The sequence below is a fragment of the Herpailurus yagouaroundi genome, unplaced genomic scaffold, assembly GCF_014898765.1.
Source record: "Herpailurus yagouaroundi ecotype Mexico unplaced genomic scaffold, PumYag 222, whole genome shotgun sequence".
Classification (NCBI taxonomy): domain Eukaryota; kingdom Metazoa; phylum Chordata; class Mammalia; order Carnivora; family Felidae; genus Herpailurus; species Herpailurus yagouaroundi.
This window is the reverse complement of record NW_024412453.1, coordinates 1,962,049-1,986,711: the sequence shown is the minus strand read 5'-3', so window position 1 is coordinate 1,986,711 and position 24,663 is coordinate 1,962,049. Positions and strand designations below refer to the sequence as shown.

Sequence of the window (24,663 nt, the reverse complement as noted above, 5' to 3'; positions counted from 1 at the left end):
ACTCTGTCTCTCTCTGTCCCAAAAAAATAAATAAACGTTAAACATCAATTAAAAAAAAAAAAAAAAAAAAAAAAAACGAGAAAAAATGGACCACAGATGGGAAGGGCCTGAGGGTTTCTCCTTCCTAAGCTTCCTTGTTACTCAGATGTGGCTTTAAGTAGCTTCCGGCTGCTACGCGCGACAACCAGGAAAGGTCCTGCCTGGTACTGAGGTACCACTAAATGTAGAAAACTTGAATCTTTATCAGCAGTGCTTTTCAAAGAAGGATCTTTATCAAAGCGGGGGGGGGGGGGGGGAGATAAGACAAGGTTAATAAAAGGAAACCTTGTTTAGGATGGAGTTGGGAGGCCGGCAGGGGGAGCTCTCATGCTCAGCGCTAGTCAATGACAGAGCCAGCAGGCACGGGATAGGCTACCTTAGCTAGTACTTTACTGCTCCAGCAGGAGGAAGACCTGGCAACAGCCCAGCCAATGGGAGGCAGTCACAGCTCAGCCAATGAGAAGCCACTGTACTTCAGACTCCCAGTTTCCTCCAGTGGACTTTTCGTTTAGAAGAGCCTTCCCTACTTCCCCCTTTCCCCTAGAAAAGAACGTTCCTCTCATTTGTTCTCCAGACTTGCCTGTGGTTCTGCTGAAGCTTGCTGGTGCTACGTTGTTGCAATTCTCTGCTACTCCCAGATAAACCCATTTTTCCTGGTAAAATAACTGGCACTTTTATTTATGTATTTAAAAGTTTGTTTATTTTGTGAGAGAGAGAGCGAGCACACGCGAGTGGGGGAGGGGCAGAGGGAGAGGGAGAGAGAGAATCCCAAGCAGGCTCTGCACTGTCAGCGCAGAGCCTGACTTGGGGCTCAGTGTCACGAACCATGGCACCATGACCTGAGCTGAAGTCAAGAGTCAGATACTTAACCAACAGAACTACTCAGGTGCCCCCTGGCAGTGTTATTTTTAAGGTTAACAAGGGTTACTTATTCTCAGACCGTCTTCAAATTTAAACATGATCTGTAAGGATTTCTCTCATTACTTAAAGACAAAAGAAAACAATTGACACAAATTCAATGTTAAAAATATTTTGGAGGGTTTGGTGTTTATTGACACACAAAGTTGGCAAAGTGAATTACGGGAATATTAATTTTTTCTTTTTCCTGTGCGTTTCGGGGGTTCAGGTTTTTTGACGATGCGGGTGCCATTTAAATGAAAATATGAAGTTGATTTGGTTTTGATACTTGCAAAGACCACTGCACAGTTCCAACTTTCTATTCAAGCCAAGAAATCACAGAAATCTCATTAAAATGAGATTTTGAGAAAAATTGAAATTTTTTGCTTTATGTGCAATTTTAGATCTATTCCCTCTACCACTCAAATAGACCTTGAATCTTAACGTGTTATAAAAAAAATGAGGCCAAGACTTTTTTTAAAAAAAGATTGCTTTTAATTTTTCTTCATGTGTAGAAAATATATTTCCAACATAGAAAAAATTTAAATGCAAAAGTTTTGGTGTATGTATTTCTGTGCAGTTTTCTGGGAAGGAGGGGCATAGCTTTCTTCAGCTTTTTCGAGGAGTCTGTGGTGCTCATAAAGGAAAGAACCGTAGCATATGCCAGGTTGGGCACTGTGACCTCTTTTCCACATGGTTCTAATTACTCCCAATCACTGGTTGGTTAGGCTGCGAGGTTGTCGGTGTGCCTTTGTACCTCAGCCAACTACCCTTTGAGACCCCCCAAACTCAGGAAGTTTAATCAGTCCGGTCCCTGGCCCTTAAATCAATCAGGACCTCATTGAAGTTCTGCGTGAATCTCCCAAAGGTAAACAGATTTCTATTTAAATGTTATTGCTCTCATTAGCATCAGCTGTTTTCATTATAAACGTGCTGAGATGTACCTTCTAATCCAGTTTATAAATTATGCTTACTACTTTGAGATGTTGGAAAATCTATCTGTCTGTCTGTCTATCTATCTATCTATCTATCTATCTAACTATTCATTCATCTCTGAGGAGCCTTTACTACCTCACTCAGTGGACCCTTTGCCTGTGTGGTCTCTCAGTTCCTGCTCTTAAAACCTGTGGTTTATCTTCTGCCCCCAAGTGTTTCTTTGACTCCTTTACTGGCATGTTTTTCCTCCTTCCATGCTATTGCATGGTTGTCCTTCAAGATCCAGTACTAACACGTTTTGTTTTTTTTTTTTTTTTCTCTCTACACTGGTTCCTGCAGAGTAGCCAGCTACCAAGTTTTCACCATCCTGCCACCTCGGTCCTCGCTTCTGCTTTGTGCACTGCAACCTGGCTTCCTGGGGCATGGTAAGTACTTTTAGCTGGTCTGTGGTTTATTTCAGTAGTTACATATTGATTGGAATGTTGCCTTCCACATATAGCAAGGAATACTGGTTTCCAATTACCTTAGTTGCATGAAGTTTCCTATTTAAAAATGCACTTAAATTAAAAAATGAGTTGATTGAGAGCAGGGATTGACCAACTTTTTCTGTAAAGGGCCAAATAGGAAATATTTTCAGTTGTGGGCTACATGGCCTGTATTGCAACTACTCGATTCTGCCGTGGAAGCTTGAAAGTGGCTGTAGACAGTCGTACATGAATGGGTGTGGTCAGGTTTGGCCTGCAGCTTGCTGAGCCTTGATTTCAAGGAACTTATTAAAACAAGAATTCAGGGAGTAAGTGGACATAGTAGAAACCTTAAAGCAGTGGTGTGCCTGGGTGGCGCAGTCGGTTAAGCGTCCGACTTCAGCCAGGTCACGATCTCGCGGTCCGTGAGTTCGAGCCCCGTGTCGGGCTCTGGGCTGATGGCCCGGAGCCTGGAGCCTGCTTCCCATTCTGTGTCTCCCTCTCTCTCTGCCCCTTCCCCGTTCATGCTCTGTCTCTCTCTGTCCCCAAAATAAATAAAAAACGTGGAAAAAAAAAAAAGAAACCTTAAAGCAGAATGTACATGTTTTAGGATTGAGACACTTGGTTTAAGCTATCCCTTTGTTCAGTATGTGTTCTCTATTGCAACTACTCTGTGCATTCAGGGTGCTCAGAACATACATCCTCTGTCTTGAAGGGGCTTAGTCCACACAGAGAGACAGACAGAAGAACAGGTAATTACAGTAGGTATATGTGTGCCTGTGCGTGTAGGAGGAAGAGTGGCTCTGTTGGTCCTGAACAAACTTCCCTTTTCCCCACCTTCTCTAGATTATTCACCTATATGTTATTATATACTTTATCCTAGCTTTTGCTCATTTTACAGACAAGGAAACTGAGGTCCAGAGAGGTTAATGAATTGCTGAAGGTCACAGAGCTGGTAAGGGGAGGGAGTGGGATTTGAACCGGATAGTCCGACTCTAAGATCAATGTCCCTAGCCCCCACAGTGCTCCCCTTACTGCCTCACTTACCTTGACTAAAGAATTAGTTCATCCCACCAGGACTATTCGGTATAGCAGAAACCGGCCTGGTCTCTGAAAAGTTGTCAACCTAGGGAAATGCCCTTGATATCCTCCCTCTCACAATACCCCTGCAAAGGTGACTCAAGCAGTGTAGATGGGAGAAGCTGGTCTCTTCACCTGCACCAGAGGTGGACTGAGGACTTGCTTACCAATCAGCAGCTGTAGGTTGTAGGTTAACAATCACCCTGCACTTCTGTATGAGTCACTAGATATTGGACACTCTCCTAGGCACTTTGCATGGCTTGTCTGTATAATTAATAAATCCTCGTAACAACCATTTGAGGGGGTGTATTAGTTTCCTATGGCTGCTGTAACAAATTGCCACAAACTTGGTTGCTTAAGAGAAATTTTTCTCTTTCTTCGTTCTGGAGGCTGGAAGTCTGAAATCAAGGTGTTGGCTAGGATGTGCCCCCTCTGCACCTCTAGGGGATGCCGACTCTCCCGGCGTCTTGTGGCTGCCCCTGCCCCGTCTGGTGGCCCCCGCCCCCTCTGCTCCCTGGCTTGGGGCTGCATGACTCTTATTTCTGCCCCCACCATCACATGGCATTTCCCCTGGGTGTCTGTCTCTGTGGCTCCAGATCTCTCTCCTCACAAGGACATTGGTCATCACACTTTGATGCTACCCTAATCCACCAGGATCTCATCTTAATTTGATGATATCTGCAAAGACCCTGTTTCCAAATAAGGTCACATTCACAGATGTTGGGGGTTAGGACTTCCAACTTTTGAGGGAGGACACAATTTGACCCACAACAGGGAGGTACTGTTACTGTTTCCATTTCACAAGTGAGGATCCAAGGCAAGGCATCGTGAAGTTAAGAATCTGTCCAAAGTCAGGCCGCCAGGGTGGCTCAGTCGGTTAAGCGTCCGACTTCAACTCAGGTTATGATCTCACGGTCTGTGAGTTCCAGCCCCTCTGTGCTGACAGCTCAGAGCCTGGAGCCTGCTTGGGATTCTGTGTCTTTCTTTCTCTGCCCCTCCCCAACTTGTGCGTGCGCACACATGCTCGCTCTCTCAAAAATAAACAAACATTAAAAAAACAAATAAAACAAAAGAATCTGTCCAGAATCAAACAGCCTTACTAGCAGAGCCTGGATTTGAACTCAGGTATTCTGAGAGTCTGTGCTCTTAACCACTGTGTTAACAACTGCTTTGCCTGCAGAGCTGCCTGGCTTGGCACTTCAGGCACGCCAGGCCCTCCCTCCCGCGGCATCTGGTGACAACAAACATGCACTGAATTAGCTGAACACAAATGTCTAAAGCCCTGTGGCTGCATCAGGGTGGCTCCCAGGAGCCTGAGGACAGGTGAGGCGCCCGGCTGTGCATGGGGATTCTTGTTTACCTCAACAGGGAATCAGGCTCCCAGTGCGGCCAAGTTGTGCACATGACCAGCTCCTGCTGCCACCCGGGTAATCGGTTTTCTGTGTTCATTTCAATAATGAACGGTATTAAAGGAGGCTGGAGATGCAAGGGAGATACAAGCATTGTGGAAGGAACAAAGAGATTTTAATGTGTTGAGTTGGGTTCTGGGAAAGATGAGGGACATGATAATCGAGTATTAAAACAGAAGAGATTATGCAGTGGTCCTCACACCATCCATCACCGCCCTCGTCCTGGGCGGGTGGCAGAACTGAGTCTGCCGAGATCCCGGCATTATCTCCGCAGTTTATTTACATCTCAAATCAGGTTGCACTGACAGCAGCTAAAGAAATTCCAGGGAAGAGATGTAACTGCATGATCTATTTCCTACAGAAAGTGCAAACACAATACAGACTATCTGGTTAAATATATCATCCCAGAAATGATCCAACCGCCGAATGCTTAAGTCTGTACTTTATATTTCTTGTTGTCGTGAGACCATTACACGCCCTCAGAGACCACCTGCCTCTCCCCTTCTCTACCTTTCTGTCTGCTCCTTCAAGACCCCTCCTTCCCCCTTGCCTGAGATGTCAGTGCTCCCCAGGGCCCGACTTCCACATTATTTTCTTCTCTCCATATTTGCCTGGACAGCCTCATTTCCTTCAAGGCTTTCACTACCGGCTGGATGTGTACTGATGACTTCCAGACTGACCCTTTGGAGGTGCCCAACACTTGTTTTTCCCTTCTCAGTTATTTACATGGCCCTTCTCAGTTAACTACATCTTCATAGTTAAAACCTAGACAATATGAGGAGTCTGCAAACCACCCCCCCTTCTTTGTCCTGTATGTGCCTGGTTCCTGTCTTTATGGGAGAGCAGTGCTGGGTTCTTATGACTCCTTCCAGAGGCTCTTTACATATATAGAAGAAAATACAAATATAAATGCTAATTTTCCCTCGTTTTCTCCTCAAATGTTCTACACATATTCTGCACTTTGCTTTTTTCACTTTTGATCTTTCCATGACAGTATTTAGAGAAGTTCATTTTTTTTTATTTAAAAAAATTTTTTTTTGAGGGGCACCTGGGTGGCTCAGTCGGTGAAGTGTCCGACTTCGGCTCAGGTTCATGACCTCATGGTTCTTGGGTTCAAGCCCTGCATCGGACTCTGTGCTGATGGCTCAGAGCCTGGAGCCTGCTTCAGATTCTGTCTCTCCCTCTGTCTCTGTCCTTCCCCTGCTCACTCTCTGTCTCTCAAAGGTGAATAAATGTTAAAAAGTTAAAAAAAATTTTTTTTGGAAATGTTTACTTACATTTGAGAGAGAGTGAGAGTATGTGAGCAGGGGAAGGGCAGAGAGAGACTGAGACAGAATCTGAAACAGGCTCCAGGCTCTGAGCTGTCAGCACAGAGCCCGATGCGGGGCTCAAACTCATGAGCCATGAGATCATGACCTGAACTGAAGTCAGACACTTAACTGACTAAGCCACCCAGGCACCCCTTTTTTTTTCTTTTTTAAATTCACAATTGCCCAGTGTCCCATTGTCTGGTGGCTGTCCCATAATTTATTTTGCCAGTCTTCTAACAGTGGACATTTGAGTTGTTTCTAGTCACTTGATGTGATGGTTAATTTTATGTGTCATTTTGTCTGGGCCATAAGGTGCCAAACATTTGGTTAAACATGATTTTTGGGTATGTCTGTGAGGGAGTTTCTGGATGAGATTAGCATTTGATTCAGTAGACTGAGTAAGCACATTGCCCTCCCCAGTGTGGGTGGGCCTCATCCAATCAGTTGAAGGCCTGAAGAGAATACAAGGCTGAAGTATTCTCTCTCTGCCTGTCTTCAAGATGAGACATCGGTCTTCCTTGCATTTGAACTTGGACTCAGACTCAGACTGGAACTATACCACTGACTTTCCTGGGTCTGGACTTCTCAGCCTTTATAATTGCATAAGCCAATTCCTTATAATTTCTCTCTCTGGATATAGTTATAGACAGATAAATAGGGAAAGATAGAGATATACAAAGATACAAATCCCAAAGGGGGTATAGATCTATTGCCATGGTTTTCTCAACACATGCCTTTCTAGCACCTCTGATAGGTGAGGAGGAATCCAGAGAGAGAGAGAGAGAGAGAGAGAGAGAGAGAGTCGGGGAGGGAGGTTGGTAAAGACTTCCTACCCAGACAGGACAGCAACACTGGCTCAGGGAGAAGGAGGAGAGAGTGTTAGGGAAGGAAGATATAATCCCTGGCTGGGCCTTTTTTTTTTTTTTTTTAAAGAGATAAAGAGAGAGAGTGTGTGAGTAGGGGAGAGGGACAGAGGGAGAGAGAGAATCTTAAACAGGCTCTATGCTCAGTGTAGAGTATGATGTGGGACTCGATCTCACGAACCTGGGATCATGACCTGAGCTGACTGAGCCACCCAGGTGCCCTCTGGCTGGGCCTTCTTTTATCAAGAGCAATCATGATCTCGACTGATTTGGATTCTGGGCAGAGGAGCTTATGTGCATTGTTATTATAGGGGACAAATCTTGACCCCCTCTTACACACTGAATTGCATTTCCTTAAAATTCGTATGTTGAAGGCTTAGCCCCCAAAGTGACTGTATGTGGAGGTAGGGCCTTTAGGGGGGAGGTAGGGTGAAATGACATCATAAGGATCGATCCCTGATCTGATAGGACTGATATCCTTATAAAAAAAAGGAAGAGACAACAGAGTGCTGTCTCTCTTTTTCCCTCCATGCGCCCAGAGGAAAAGCATGTGAAGATACAGCAACAGGGCAGCATCTTCAAGCCAGAAGAAAGTCCTCACCAAAACCAACCCTGGAACCTTGATCTTGGACTTCTAACCTCCAGAACAATTAGAAAATACATGTTTGTTGTTTAAGCCACCTAGTCTATGGTATTTTGTTATGGAGGCCCAGCAGACTAATGTACCCATGTTGTTTTAATTAACTTTAGTTAGATAAGTAAGAGTTACTTTGAATCTCCTTGTAAAAAAAAAAAAAATCATTAAAGAGTTTTTAACCAACATCTCCTACCTTGGTTCTTTAACCCGGCAATTGGCAATCTGTGGCCCACTGTCCCAGTCTGGCTCTCTCTCTGGTTTTGAAATAAAGTTTTATCAGAATACAGTTTATTAATTTATAGATTGTCTGTGGTTGCATTTGACATATCTGTGATTATCTACAGCAGAGACCTTATAAGGCCTGAAAAACCTAAAATATTAACTATCTGGCTCTTTATAAAAGATCACTGACTACTGCTGTAGACCATTTCCAGATGTAAGCAGTGTTACCAGTTTGGTGTGGATTATTTCAGTTTAGATGGCACAGCATTACTTGGGGTGTGTGTGTGTGTGTGTGTGTGTGTGTGTGTGTGTGTTATAGTAATGGTATCCCATCCTTCTGGGGAGTCTTGGATTTGTCCATGTTAGTAGACAGATCTACTTCACAGGTTTAACTGCTGCATGGTATTCAAAAGTATGAACATACTTTTTTATTCCATCATTTTCTCAATGGACGTTTTGCTGTTTCCTTTTTCTTCTTCTTTTTTTCACCCACCAACAGTACCACAATAAATATCTTTTATGCACATGGGTGAGTGAGTGATTGTGATTGATACCAAGACTAGAATTGCCAGGCCACGAGGCAGATACGTTTTAAAATTTGGTCATACTTTTTAATAGATTATGCATTTATGTGATTTGAAAATAAAAGATATACAAGGTATACATTGCAAAATCTCACCCCTTGTTTTCTAATCTATTTTGCCCTCCCCTACCCCTATAGATATTAGTTTCTTGTATATCCTTCCAGAGTTTCTTTATGAATAGATAAGAATAGGTATTCCTATTTTGTCTTATATATCTTGTATTCTTTTATATCCTCCCAGGATTTCTTTATGAATAAGGGATAGGTATTCCTATATTGTCTTCTCTCTTACACACAAGGTAGCATCCTATCTATATACTTTTTTTTTCTCATGATTTTTCTCACTTGACAGTATATTCTGGAGATCTTCCCGTAACTGTAAATCTCATATAAGTATACGGAGCACATACCCATGCCTTTTTACACAGTATTTAGTTTGCATAGTATCTCTTTATGTGGATGTAGGTTATTTACTCCATTATAGAGGATCACTTCCCTCCCCCCCCATCTGTTGCTACTGTATAAGCAAGACACGCACATTTTAAATTTTAAGAGGTACAGCCATGTTACCCTTCGAAGGGGCTGTGTAGTTTGCATGCATTTTTAAGGAGCTGAAACAGCAGACAGTTGCGTGCAGTGTATGCTCCAGCAAGTTCAGACTGTTGTTGAACTGACATATTTTGTCATGTGTCCTTGCTATTCTTTTTATTGGGGCCTCCTTTTCTACGCTTTGTCTGTCTAGCTGACTCTAAAATCTTCTGAGTTTTGTCTTGAAAATCTGGGAAGCCGTCACCAACCCCTATAAGTAGAGTTGATTTATTCCCTTTCTCTGACCACAGACGCTTGCCCACATTCTATTTTTGCACCTTTCACGTTGTGATTTTTATTTCTTTACCAGTCGTGTCTCCCTTCTTTCATTGTGGACTACTTGAAGTGAGAGACCATATTTTTAGTCATCTACATATACCTAAAGCCCAGGACAGTGCCTATTGTGGAATGGCTGTTCAATAAATGTTGGCTGGATGAATGAATTAACAAATGATTGCTACAAACAGAGATGAATCAACCAAACTGAATTTGGACAATGAATCCATGGGTGTGTTTATCCACTAGTCTGCCAATCATGCAGATCAGCTTATCTGCATGTGCCGATGGAATTTCCACGTAATTTGCATGCTGGAGGGGGAGGCTGCCAATTCACAAAGGATTCTTCTAGGCATTTGTCATTCATTAGAGAACATAAGCTTGCACTGGTGTTTATGCAGCACAATGTCAGCCAATTAGAGGGGATTGTAGCTTGGAAACAAACATCTGCTTGATGCTGGGTAAATAATATTTAGAGTCTGGTGTTTTATAACTGCCTATATGATTCATTTGAATCCCATATAATGTAGTATTTGATCATGTGGGACTCATAGAGATCATGCCCGTATGCAAGTTACAGCTGCAAAAACCATACTTGGCATTTCTGACCATGGCCTCAGGTACCAAGAGATGCTTTCTGGTTGAGGTGACACCAGGGACTAGAAGTAAGAGTCTATTCAGTGGTAGCCACCTTTCATAAAGAATAACAGATCGGGGCGCCTGGGTGGCTCAGTCGGTTAGGCGTCCGACTTCAGCTCAGGTCACGATCTCACATTCCATGAGTTCGAGCCCCGCGTCGGGCTCTGGGCTGATGGCTCAGAGCCTGGAGCCTGCTTCCCGTTCTGTGTCTCCCTCTCTCTCTGCCCCTCCCCCGTTCATGCTCTGTCTCTCTCTGTCTCAAAATAAAAAAACAAACAAACAAAAAAAAACACAAAGAATAACAGATCGACACCTCTCTCCAAATTCTATCGTGGATAACCCTTCGGTAGTACTGGGAAAATATGAATGTCTTCTGTCAGCCTTTGACAATTGGTTCTCCCTTTTCCAGGGAGAAGGAGGTTAAAATAAATGTAAGGGAAGTACCACTGATCAAGTTCCTTTTCTATCCCACGTTCTTCTCCAGGTTCCAGGTGCTTTTCTCACCTTTTATCCATCTGCAGCTCACAGCACTATGGGGTCAGAATTTTCAGTTACTATTTTACAAATAAGCAAACTGGGTGGGAGGGACTTGTCCCAGGCCCTCAGCTAGCAGGCAGCTGTGTTGCAAGTGAAAGCTGATCCGCCCAAGCCTCCCAGGATTCCCCCCCCCCCCCCAAAGCCTTCCCAGAGGCTGTGGCCAATGGTATTTGGTAGAGCCATTGGCTGTGACATAGCTCTGATTCTCTGCAGATAGTGCTGGGTGGATTGGCTGTGAAATCTGTCCCCCTTGCTTCCAAATGAGATAATTAAATGCTTTGGTATCTTGGCCCATGGGGTTTTTAAGAACATCATCCAAGTGCTTTGTGTGATAAGATGAGGGACCTGATGAAAGCCTGCTGCAGGTGGATGTGTGCATGTAGCAAATGACAGCCAAGTGGCCAAGAGGGCAGGATCTTTGCTAAGCTAATAATATTGCCTACCAGTTTGCATCACCATCCTCAGAATTTTAACAAATGACTGGGCCACCAGTTTTCAACAGAATCATCTATGGAGCTTAAAAAAATATGCATGTCTGGTCACCACCCACAGATATTCCGATTCCATGGTTATTTTAAACAAGCTTTCCATGCTATTCTGATGCACAGCCAGCTTTTGGAATCTACAATCTAGTCTATGGATCATTTGAGTCATCAGAACTTGAATAAGGATTGCTTTCTTTGGGTACATCTTTTCTTGATCACATCAAATCAATCTCTCCCTCTCTCTCTCCTTCCCTCCCTCCCTCCCTCCTTCTCTCCTTTTCTCTCTCATATATTTTTTGCTAGCAGTCAGAAATTCTTAAAAGCTTTTTGCCACAAAACCATCTGCTGGAGAAATCTCCCACTAGGTTTCAAATGCCAAACTGTTCCCAGTAGCAATTTTCTTTATTATTTTGGGGAAAAGAATGAATTACATTTCTTTCCTATGAAAGAAAATACTTTAGAAATAAAAATGTTCATTATGGACCAGTAGCAGTTGCTTATATTTTTGAAAGAAATAGCTTTAATATTAGACACGTGTTCTGTGAGTTTACTTCAGGTTTCCCTTGCGGGCTTGATTCTTGTCTCAAGGACTAGAAGTATGGGTGACGGCGGGCAGTGGTAACCCTGAACGGAGACCAGTTTGGTTCAAAGAATTGCAGGATGTTTTTTGACTTCCTGATGCCCACATGCTTTACTGAAGCAGATCATATAATGCTACAAGCCTAGCTTGAAGGTTTATATGGGTATCACCTTGCATAATCCCTTCCCAGTTCAGACCCTTCCCCCATTACCATGAAAATTCCCATCCTGTGGCAAGTAACAGGAGTGTTCTTAAGAGACTTAGAATAAGCCTGAAAATGCTTCTTTTGCCTCCATTTGGAGATGGTTTTCCTTAAGAGCCTCATTGGATGATCTTCTAAACCTTTGAAATTCATTTGCTATGGCAGATGGCTATCTATCCACCAATATCTCATTATCCCCGGAGTTGCTTCTGGTACCAGGGACCACACAACCCAGCCCCCCTTGCATCAACATGTGGTCACTGGATTAGCCCTTAAAGGGAACATGAGCAGAAGTGACATATGTCACTTCTGGGTCAGGGTCTTTTCAGAAGTGGGTACCTTTTCCATTCTTTTTCTTTCTTTGCTGAGTGCAGGTAATGTCAAAGCCCTCGGGGAAAGTAGAATTATGAGATGGAAAGAACCCAGGCCCCCGAGTCACTGCATGGAATGAAGTTGCCTGCTGACCACAAACACTCCCACTGGGCCTCGATGTGAGTGAGAAATAAGCTCTCATTATGCTAAACCACTGAATTTGGGATTTGCCTATTATAACTGCATGGATTGCCCTCATTAACCATACACTGGCTGATCAGCCAGGTGCTGAAAATCTTCATCTGGCTTAAGGCACTTTGACCTCCTAACACAGGGATGCTGATAAAAGCAGTGACTCCTAATGTCCAGCGTGGAACATACAGGATAGGTAAGGAACTTTTGTCCTGTAACCACTGTTTGCAGAGAGAAGAGAGTGATGTTTGTTACCAGATAATGGGATGAGTAGAAAAGGATGTTAAAGATAAGAGAGGACTGTAAAAGCAATGCCCGTTGGGACAGGCAGGCAGACAGACAAATGATTTCTGCTCCTTCGGGTGGGGGAGTATTTCCCACCCTTGGTCCTGTTTAAGCCACCGATGACAGGATTTGTATCCTCCACCGTGCTAACCCTGTGGGGACAGTTCTGGCAGTAACCAGGGAAGAGGAGCACTTTGCAAATAACACGTTTCAGTATCAATAACAATAAATATCCTTGAAAGTCTCCACAAACCAGGCAGCAGGCTAGGTAGAGCGAGGACAAAAAAATCTGCCAAATTATACGTCTTCAAAGTGCTTACAAAGCAGTCAGGGTGACAGAACATAATAATAATAAATATTAAGGAACAGAGGCCAAGTATAAAGTGAATGGGGGAGAGGGAGCTGACACAGGTCTTCAGGAAGAACAACCACATTTGGGCTGTGACAGGCATCAAGCAGAGACTCCTGGCTGGGACTCTCCTTTTGGCAGCTACATCTGGGTGAAGTGCAAATAAGAAACAAAGTCTCAAACCAGCCCTACTTGGTGTTAACCCTTCACCTGCTGGATCACAGGTAGATTGTGGAAGGTTCTTTGCGGGGGTGGGGGGATTGTGAGAGTGGCTTTTTCCAACCAATCAGAAGTATTTCATTTTAGCAATCCACACCACTGCACTTGTGCCTACTGGCCAAATACTGACCTGGTATAGAATTATAAAAACCAAAACATTACAGAGAAAATGGAATCTCATCATGATCCCACCCCTCAGAGAGGACTGTTGCTAACAGTTTAGGGTGTATCCTGCCAGACTTTAAATTTTGTGTGCAAACACAAACAAGATCTTACTATGCACTCTGAACCACAGGTTTTCCTTTTCTCCCCTCCCAAAGCAGAGTGTATTGTGAACATTATGTGATGTGGGCACACAAGAGAATTACCTTATGCTCTTGCTTTTCCTTTTATCTCCTAATTAGAAGTTGTGGACCTAAATCAATACCATTACTGAAGTGTTTTTATGCACTACCAAGCTGCATCCTTCCTCTCGCACAGCATTTTAAGCATACGTTGTTGTTTGGTGTTGCTGCAAGCTCCATTACAAGTCCTGTCCTCCAGCTACTCTTCCTCCCATTATCTTCCTGGTTGTTTTTCCAGTCTCTCGCTCCATGTCCTGCAGGGCTCAACCCTGATCTTGACCTCCTAAGTGTACTTTAGCTTTGGAAGGATCCGTCGTGAGTTAATTTCTCGGTCAGATCTCTTGTACTTCTCTCTCTTCCTTCATGCTTTCCCTGGTTTAGTGTTCTGTCTCCTGCACCTGGTCAGATGCTGGGAAGATCCTCAGTGGTCTCCAGCCCCTACTTTTCCTTAGGCTTGTCTCTCGGCATCTCACACCAGGAGTCAGATGGTGGAAGACTTTAATTCAAGGTTATGTTGTTTGGGTTCTAAGCTGTAAGTAAGAGGAGCAGATGAATTGACAAGTGGAAAGTAGTGTTTGAGGAGGATGGTGGGAGTAGTAAGGGGCAGTATAGAAGGTATGGTGCACAGTAAGTAGAATGACTTAAGCCTAGATTTGTGGGGAGGGCAGCCAGGGATCTGTCTGAGGTGCTATACAGTGCGTGCTGAAACACCACTGGGTATTTAACCACTGGATATTTAAGGTATCTATTTGTATTCTTAAAAAAATTTTAATGTTTATTTGTTTGCGTGTATGAGAGAGATGGAGAGAGAGAGAGAGAGAGACAGACAAAACAAGAGCAGAGGAGGGGCAGAGAGAGACAGAGAAACAGAGAGACAGACACAGAATTTGAAGCAGGCTCCAGGCTCTGAGCTGTCAGCACAGAGCCCGATGTGGGGCTTGAACTCATGGACTGCGAGATCATAACCTGAGCCTAAGTCAGGCGCTTAACCAACTGAGCCACACAAGAACCCCATATTTGTATTTTTTTTTTTAATGTTTATTTATCTTTGAGACAGAGACAGACAGAGCATTAACAGGGGAGGGTCTGAGAGAGAGAGGGAGACACAGAATCGGAAGCAGGCTCCAGGCTCTGAGCTGCCAGCACAGAGCCCGACGCGGGTCTCGAACTCACGAACCATGAGATCATCACCTGAGTCGAAGTCGGAGGCTCAACCGACTGAGCCACCCAGGCGCCCCTGTGTGTTTTTTTTTTTTTTTTGTAAATGTTTAATGTGTATTCATTTTTGAGAGGCAGAGAGAGACAGCATGAGTGGGGGAGGAGCAGAGAGAGACGGAGACAGAATCTGAAGCAGGCTTCAGGCTCTGAGCTATCAGCACAGAGCCCGATGCAGGGCTTGAACCCATGAATCATGAGATCATGACTTGAGCTGAAGTCGGATGCTTAACTGACTGAGTCACCCGGGCACCCCATCTATTTGTATGTTTTTATTTGCAGCAGCAGCAGCATGTAGCAGGCAGGACTCCTAGGCTGGAAGTTTTTCTTTTCTGGCTATGCCATCTTTGTAAGAGTCACAACAAATAATCACCCAGTATAGGGTGCTGACTGGGTTTTCTTTCTGGATGTATGTATTCTCTTGAATATCTTGTAGTCATCTCAGATTCAGAATGTCTTGAAATGAATTCATCACCCTTACTCAGCAAACTTACCCCTCTTCTGCCTTTCCCCATCCCATAAATGACATCATCATTCCCAAAAGGCAGAAGCAGCCTCAATTCTTTCTTTCCTCTCACCCACCTCCTATAGTCTCACCATATTTGGCTGCATCTTCCAAAAACATACTTAGACCCCATCCTCTTCATTTCCACCTTTTTGGCCTCAGGCACCATCCTCTCTGACCTGGACCACTGCAACAGCCTGGACTCAGCTCCTTGTTCTCTTGTGATCCTCCCATCATTCTCCTCACAGCCAACAGAATGATCTTTCAACACTGTCAATCTAATCAAGCCCCTCATTTGCTTAAACCCCTTAATGGCTCCCCACTGCCTTCAGGAGATAAAAAGAACTCCTTACAGTGACCAGGCCTTATATGATCTGGTGTCTTTGCTTTATTTTACATCACCCTCTCCACTGTTGTACAGTTCGTCTTCAAAAGTGACTTTCTCTGTCCAGGCTTAAGACCTTTCCTCATGCTGTTCCCTCTGCCTGGAATGATCACCAGTCCCCGCCTTTACTGAGCTAATGCTGCGTCATTTCTTAGCTCAAAGATCACTCATTCTAGGATACCCCACATTGGTTTGGATCTACCAATTACATGCTCCTGAAATACTCTATACGTCTTCCCAGTATCCAGTGAACTTATGCCAAGTTTGTTTCCCTTCTAGATTTTTTTTCCCATCAGGCAAGGTTCTACATCTCTGTTGTTTACCATGGTATCATTTATACCCATGCCTGGCACTTAGCAGGTACTCAGTAAACATTTGCTGAATAAATAACCAGGAGTCCAGGGGCCCAGACTGGATGAGAACTGAACTAAATGCTCTTGAATCTGGGTTCCTGACTGTCCACAGGCTGAAGTGATCTGAGGGGCAAGGGTTACAAGTCTCCAGCAGCTGCATGTTGCTGAGGAAAGGCCAGCAGATGTTCTGACTGCTTCTAGACGTTGCTGGTGGGCTGTGTCAGATGGGGCTGCCAGCTAGGCCTTGCCATGTCAGGAGACCTTGGGGGAAGGAGCAGATCTCAAGCTACAGCAGATGGTAAGTGCTGTCTTTAGTCTTTAACATTTAAGGGAAAGAACTGGGAATAGACACTCGGCTCAGTGGCAGTTATGATGCATTTAAATAAGCTTTGCACATCATTTACAGAAATGCATATGCCTCCAAAATTCTTAATTGCCCTTAGATTATGTAGGAGTTTCCTCTTGTCCATCTTTCTGTTCTCAAAGGCTAGCACAGAGTGTGTCATGGAGCAAGCCCTCCGTGCACTGGGTGGGCTGCCTGCCGAAGGCAGGCACAGACTTAGACCTAGTGGCGTTTGGCCTCGGGTAGCTGATTATCTTCTCGGGGAGAGTCACACCCCCTAGCAGGGGAGACTGTGTGTTTTGCCTCTTTTTATCCGCCCCCAGTTTACTCAGTTGTTCTACCCAAGCCAGTACGGAGGCAGGTGGGTAGATGTCACCTGCTCTATCGTATTTTCCTGGAACACAAAGATTTCTGAATAAGGGAAATAGGTTGTGGATAGGTATTTCCATTGGTTTCCATTTGAAAATGGGAACATGAATATCTACTTCCTAAGACTGTTGTAGAGGTTAAGTGAGACCACATCTGTGGAAGGCCCTGGCCCATGCCTGACCTATGGGAGATAGCCATAAAAAGATAAATTTGAAGATGTCATGGTGGTTATAGTCATAGGGCTTGCAGTCATAGAGCCATGGGTTTAAATCCTGGCTTTGTCACTTACCAGCTTTGTGAACTTGACAACTTGTTTAACTTTCCCAAACCTCGGCATCCTCATGGAGGAAATGGCACTAAATAACAGGGTCTAACTCCCAGAATGTAGGTAGGATTAAATACAGTAATGCATAGAAAGTGCCTGGCTGTACAGTAAGTGCTCAATCAAAAGATAATACTCCTTAACATCATCACTATTCTTGGACAGGGGATGATAATTGGGGTGCCCTGGCTGTCTGAAATCATCTGGGAAAATTTGGGTTTGGGGGTATATGTGGATACCTGTCATCCTTCCAGTTATTCAAGCTGAAAGCTTGGAATTGCCCTTGAATCTCCTGTTTTTCTCACTCCCTTCAATCCGTGCATCAGGTGTTCCTGTTGGTTTTACCTTTAAAATAGAAGCTGGCTACCTTTCTACCCCCTCCCCTGCTGCTACTCTGTCTGGGCCGCTGTCCTTTCACTCCTGGGCACTACTATGGCCTCCTAGCTGTACCTTCTTTGTTTCCAAGTCTTCTCGGCACAGAGAAGTAAAACACAAGTCTGCCCACATCTCTTCTCTGCTCAAAACCTTCCATTGGGTCCCCATCTCTCCTAGACTAAAACCCGAAGTCATTCCAGTGACTGATGTGGCCCCATAGCTCTCTCCCTATGTGATCTTCTCCCTCCGCTGTTCTGTCTCCTCACCTCCTACCACTTTCTCCCTCACTCATTCTGTTCCAGCCACGTGAGTTTATTTGATGTTTCCTTTTTAAAAAAACTTTATACATTAATTTTTATTTTAAGTAAACTCTACACCCAATGTGGTGCTCAAACTCATGACCCCAAGATCAAAACTTGCATGCTCTACCGACCGAGCTGGCCAGGTGCCCCTATTTGCTGTTTCTTGAACACACCAGGCTCACTCCTATTTGGGGCACTTTGCATGGGCTGTTCCTTCTTCCTAGAATCTCTTCTCCCAGGTATTGGCATGGCTTATTCTCTCCTTCAAGTCTCTGCTCAAATGTCCCCTTCTCTGGAGGCCTTCCTCAACCACCCTGTCTAAATATCAATAGGTAGCCCTTTTGCAATTTCTAATTCCCTTTACTCCTACTGTGCTTTTTCTGTCCTTTTTTAGCACTAGTCTAACATACCGTATACTTTACCTATGTATCATGTATATTGCTTTTTGTCAATCTCCCCCATAAGGACAGAGATCTTCACGTTGTTCAGTGTTCTATCTCCAGTGCCTGGAACATTGCCGGGCATACAGTGGGCATTTGTTGAATGTTTGTTAAAAGGAAAAATGAATCAAAGGGAAGAAACAACTTTAAATATCTGGAGACAATTTATAAATGAGAACTCACAATGCCTGCAAAGTATTTAAACATTTAAAAATATTTGCTACCAACTAAAAAAAAAAAAAACAAACCACATTGTTTGCTAAAGAATGAACTAAGGGGAAGAAACTTTAAAGATCTAGAGAGTCAACTTATACATGAGAAATCACAAGGCCTGAAAAGTATTTAAACTCTTAAAAATATTTGCTACCAGCTCAAAAGTAGGGTTTTATTTCTCAGATTACAATCCAAATTAAAAAATTTTAATGAAGACTAAAATGATCTGGTAACATTGGATCCACAGTCCGCAGTGGAAAGTGTGGGTAGAATGGAGAAACAGTCGCCCCCTTTGGACCAGGCAGACCTTCTCCAGCTTGCTATGGTCCTAACCCAACCCAGTGTCCTCACTTACGTTACTGTTTGGCCCCCAGAGGCATCTGAATTTGCTTCCTTTGATTAAGTTTGCCAGCAGTTGGAGTGAATGCTCCCATCTCTAAGGCAGGCATTCCTGTGGGTCTGGTATCCCCCCCTGCCTGGGCTCTCTATTCATGTTTTAAGTAATTAGATACTGGGGTGATTGACCATGGAAGATCAGTCCTCAATCACTCCGGAACACATAAAAATATTCGTGAATGCATGAGATGAAAATGTTACTCTGCTGGGAACATTGATCAGAGGGGTGATGTTTATGTAGCATTGTTAATTGGATTTCTACAAGGAGATATTCAGTCATTTGGGGTTTGTCTGATGCATCGTGGGCTGGGACAGTAGCTCTTGGCAATAACTCAGGGTGGCTCCATGGTCAGGGAGCTGGGTGGCCATCTGACCAACAGGCTAGGGAGAGGAAGGAGGGCTGACGAGGTCACTGAGGGGCTCTTATGGTCCAAACTTCTTATCAGTGAGCTGAGCGGAGAACACCATCTCTCAGATTTATCCACAGTTTTAATGACTGTCCTATTTGAGATAATGACGCATATCTGGACTTTCACAAAGCCCTGAAAACACTCCCACGGATTGTGTTTTATCTCAAGTACTACAGTGTGCAGCGTCCAACATTACCAATGATATTATCTTTTGAGAACTCTTTCCCAGGTTCTTTATTAAGGTTTAATTAAATTTTATGTGTTATCAATTAGGATTAATCTACATTTAGTCTGAATTAGAAGGAACCAATTATAAATAACACCACTTCTCATTTATTCCTGAATGCAAAATGAAGGTTTTTAAACTTCTCTTGGAAAAAAAAAACCCACAACACAACCCCTCTGAACCAAATGTGCACTTTAAAGAGTTTTATGCCCAGGAGGCAGAAAGTTCTATTAAAATAAAGTAAAAAGAGGAGAATTCTTGTAGACAGGTGTTACACAGAAAATGGGGAGTAGTGAGGGAAGAAGTAGCCCAAATTGTGAACAAAGCAGACATCTGGGAGGAGTTCTAAGAAACTTGCATTTTCTATTTTTACACATTTACAAAGTATAGATCTTCCTTGACTTAAGATGGGGTTATGTCTCTACAAACCTGTCGCAAGTTGAAAATATCGTTACTCGAAAGTGCATTTAATCCACCTAACCCGGTGGACACCGTAGCTTAACCTAGCTGCCTGCAGATGTGCTCAGAACACTTACGTTAGCTGACAGTTGCGCAGAATCATCAAGATAAGAAGCTTCTGTACAGTGAAGGAAATAATCAACAAAATTAAAAGGTTGCAATCTTTGCAATGGGAGAGGATATCTGCAAATGACTTATCTGATAAAGGGTTAGTATCCAAAAACCTGTAAATAACTTATCAAACTCAACCCCCCAAAACCAAATAATCCAGTGAAGAAATGTGCAGAAGACATGGATAGACACTTTTCTAAAGAAGACACCCAGATGACTAACAAACACATGAAAAGATGCTGAGTATCACTCATCATCAGGGAAATACTAGTCAAAACCACGATGAGATACCACCTCATATCTGTCAAAATGACTAACATTAACAACACAGGAAACAACAGATGTTGGCAAGGATGTGGAGAAAGGGGAACCCTCTTGCACTGTTGGTGGGAATGCAAACTGGTGCAGCCACTCTGGAAAACAGTACGGACGTTCCTCAACAAATTAAAAATAGATCTACCCTATGACCTAGCAATTACACTTCTAGGTATTTACCCAAAGTACACACAATTACTGCCTTGAAGGGGCACATGCATCCTGATGTTTATAGCAGCATTAGCAACAATAGTCAAATTATGGAAAGAGCCATCGACTCAGTCGATCAGTCCATCGACTGATGAATGGGTAAAGAGGTTACTGGGGCGTCTGGGTGGTTAAGCATCCGACTTTGGCTCAGGTCAAGATCTCATGGTTCGTGAGTTCGAGCCCCGCATTGGGCTCTGTGCTGACAGCTCAGAGCCTGGAGCTTGCTTCAAATTCTGTGTCTCCCCCTCCCTCTGACCCCGCCCTGCTTGCACTCAGTCTCTCTCTCAAAAATAAATAAACATTAAAAAAAAAAGATATATATATATATATGTATATATATATATACAATTGAATATTACTCAGCCATCAAAAAGAATGAAATCTTGCCATTTGCAATGATGGGAATTATGTGTATTATGCTAAGTGAAATAAATCAGAGAAATACAATATGATTTCACTCGTGTGAAATTTAAGAAACAAAACAGATGAACATGTGGGAAAGAAAAAAAAGGAGAGGGAAGCAAACCATAAGAGAGACTCTTAACTATAGAGGACAAGAGGTGGGTGGGGGGTGGCCTAAGTGGGTGACGGGCATTAAGGAGGGCACTTGTGATGAGCACTGGGTGTTATACGTAAGTGATGCATCACTCAATCCTACTCCTGGAACTAATACTACACTACATGTTAATTACCTAGAATTGAGGGGCGCCTGGGTGGCTCAGTTGGTTGAGCATCCAACTTTGGTTCAGATCATGAGCTCATGGTTGTGAGCTCATTGGACTTGATGCTGTCAGCATGGAGCCTGCTTCCCATCCTCTGTCCCCCTCTCTCTCCACCCCTTCCCAGTTTGGGCTCTGTCTCCCTCTCAAATAAATAAATATTAAAAACTTAAAAAAAACCCTTGAAACATTTAAAAAAAAGCCAACACAAAGCCTATTTTATAGTAAAGTGTTGAATATCTCCTGTATTGATTGAATACTGTACTGCAAGTGGAAAACAGAATGGTCGCAGGTACAGAATGCTTGTTGAACGGGAGCTATGGCTGCTGCCCAGCATCATGAGAGAGGATCTTAACTGCATGTTGCTAGCTTGGGAAAAGATCCAAATTCAGAATTCCAAGAAAGATTTTTATTGAATGAGTCTTGCTTTTGCACCATTGTCAAGTGGAACCATTATAATTCAGGAACTGTCTGCATATGGACACATAGCCACAGGTATTGCAACCGTTTGTTACAAATAGACATTTGGCTGTAGCTCCAGGAGTTTTTCACATAGCATGCAACCTGAAAGATAAATCTGTTTTCCCACCTCTATCCACCGAGTTCTACAAAATCTGAGATCTAAGTCTCATAGCTGTGAGAGCAGCAGTAACAATGAAGGTGTGGTTATCTGTGTGTAGCTGAGGCAGAGACTTTGAACTTGACAGTGTTAACCTGGAGCAACTGCAGAGAGAGAAACTGAGAGTTCTGGTTTCTGGCGCATTTCTGTTTCTAGAAGAGGCCGGACTGTCTCCTGCTTTGCTGTGTTCAGTGAGACCAGTTTCGACCAGTTCAAATATTTCCAGCTCTTTTCCTTCTGGGCACGGGTAGGCTTGAACTCTTCTCCTTCCCCAGCCTTGAATTTGGATGTGAGCACGAGGTTCGTTTGGTCAGTGAAATGCGAGAAGTGAGGGGTGTCAGTTGCTTGTGGAAAAAGCTTGAAGAATGGTTCACTCTGTTTTCCCTATGCAGCAATTGTGGAGAGATGGTTCAGCTACAGCGCCCACTAGTCCAACGTGGGCAAGACCCTCCCTCCCAGCCTGCACTGGTCATGTAGCATGAGCGAAAGTAAACTTTTGTTATGTTAAGGCATGGAGATGTTGAGTGTTTTTTTACTGCAGCATGAAGTAGCCTGTTTTGCCTCACAGAACTTCTCTAAGCTTTGATTTCTTCTAGGCTTTGGTACCTATCTTCTTCGGTTGTTACATGAAGAAAAGAAAATGAATTGACAAAAAGTGCTTCCCTTAGTATCTGGCACACATCAGGTACTTAATAAATGAAAGTGCTTGCTGTTGCTGTTGTTGGGGATGCCTTATGTGTCGTGCATAAATGACTGTACCTGTCATGTTGTGATAGTATGTTCCAAGTTTATGTAAACTGTTAGCATTTCAGTATCTGGCCCTCCATCCTAATCAGGAGTCCCACAGCCCTTGATTCCTGTCTGTGTAGACAAAACCTTCTAGCACATAGTTCTAATTACTTTCTCCTTTCCATGACAACACTATCAAATAAACTCATAATATATAGTTTAAGAAAGTATAACATGTGATAAAAGCCCATTCCGGGAGCCACTGTGTTTTCAATGAGCACTGGGACAGGTGGCTTGCACAGGCCTTCAGACTCATCTGTGGACTCAAACACTCCTTTTCCACAAATATCCAGCAGTTGTAGGAGTAACTTGTGATTTATTTAACTTGTGCCCCCGCACATTTTCTGGCTTGGGTCTCTCATTTGAGTGTGTCCAGCTTATGTACAGGTGTAAACCAAGTGATTTGTAGAGACGAATTCTTTTGGTGACCAATAAGTAGGTATGCACTGTGAACTCTTCTCATGGGCTTGGGGTGCTGTTGTGCCTCACAACTGCTAGAGACTGTCACACATAGTAGGAAACCTCAGGAACATTCAGGAAAGATGGTGAGGCTGGTTCAGATATTACCTGGACCCAGAATTTAGACTGTCTAGTTCTGTGGGATGGTAGAGTCTTGTTCCAGAATTAGGGTGTGATCCCAGGGTGTGAAAACTCACTATTTCCAGGAATGCTTTGGTTGCAAATGACAGAAACCTAGCGCAAAACCCAAAGAAAATGTACTGGCTGTCTTAATTGGGAAACCGCAATGACTAAACCCTTCCAGCTTCATGTATGGCTTACCTGTGTACTCAGATGCTGTCATTAGCTCTTTCTCTCCCCGACTCTGACTTATTTTCTCTGTATATTGATTTTCCTTTCCTTCACTGTTCACATGGTGGTAATGACAGCACCAGTGCCTCTGGGCTTCCATTGCTCTTGTACCAATGATTTCAACAAAAAAGATGGTGTCACTTTCTTGATAGTTCCAGCAGAAGTACTGGGCAGAGCCCCAGAGTTAATTTTTCTGCTCTACAAAGAACTTCTGCAAACTGAAAAGATTTGTGAAAATCTCATAAAGAAATAGGCAAAAGATAGGAGGAGGTAATTTCAGAAGAGGAAATGCAAATGGCCAATAAGCAAATTAAATTATGCTCATTCTTATGGGGGAAGGGAAAATGTAAATAAAAAGACAATAAGATCATGTTAGAAATTCATTAGTTTGGCCACAATGAGGTGATTTATAATCCATGGCTTCTGAGTATGTGGAGGAAATAAGGACTCTCATACTTTGCTAGTATGAATAATAATAATTATTATTATTTAGAGATGGCCTTTGACCATATTAATCTTTATTTATTTTTGAAAGCAAGAGAGAGTGTGAGCAGGGGAGAAACAGAGAGGGAGACACAGAATCTAAAGCAGGCTCCAGACTCTGAGCTGTCAGCACAGAGCCCCATGCGGGGCTCGAACTCATGAACCCTGAGATCATGACCTGAGCCACAGTCGGACGCTCAACCAACTGAGCCACCAGGTGCCCCTGAGCAACAATTATTTTAACCATTCAGAGTAACTTGTGATTTGTTCAACTTAGGCTACTGGTTAAACAAAAATCTGGAAGTAGCTACTAAAATTAAAAATATACATATTCTTTGCAGCCATTTCACTTTGGGCAGACAGAAATAAAAACGCCAGATCAATAGAAAAGTGTTTATTGCAACATATTGGATATTTGCAAAAATCTGGAAACCATCCAAATGTACACAAATAGGAAATTATTGAGTGAATTATATTATTTCATACTCTGGAGTTTTATGTAGCTGTCAGGAAAAAAACATGGAGATGTACCTATAAGGTCTTGGGTGTTTTTTTTTTTTTTAACAAGTTTTGTTTATTTTTTAATGTTTTTTTATTATTATTTAGTTTTGAGAGACAGAGACAGGGTGTGAGCAGGGGAGGGGAAGAGACAGAGGGAGACACAGAACCCGAAGCAGGCTCCAGGCTCTGAGCTGTCAGCATAGAGTCTGACATGGGGTTTGAACTCAAGAATTGTGAGATCATGACCTGAACTGAAGTCGGACACTTAACTGACTGAACTACCCAGGTGCCCCTATTTATTTATTTATTTTAAAATATTTATTTATTTATTTTGAGAGAGAGAGA

At 43.2% G+C, this 24,663-nt stretch overlaps 1 long non-coding RNA gene across 2 annotated transcripts in view; it reads left to right on the top strand.

Moving 5' to 3' along the window:
- Window positions 1-411: 411 nt before the first annotated feature.
- Window positions 412-24,663, top strand: part of LOC121019388 (uncharacterized) — a 96,432-nt gene continuing 72,180 nt past the window's right edge. The window contains exons 1-4 of one of the 2 annotated variants that reach the window (XR_005785560.1): window positions 412-695; window positions 1,665-1,804; window positions 2,212-2,297; window positions 7,538-7,824. This is a non-coding gene — a long non-coding RNA (uncharacterized LOC121019388). Of the gene's footprint in view, window positions 696-1,664; window positions 1,805-2,211; window positions 2,298-7,537; window positions 7,825-24,663 lie in introns of those variants that run through there. The other variant, XR_005785561.1, reaches the window with a different exon arrangement.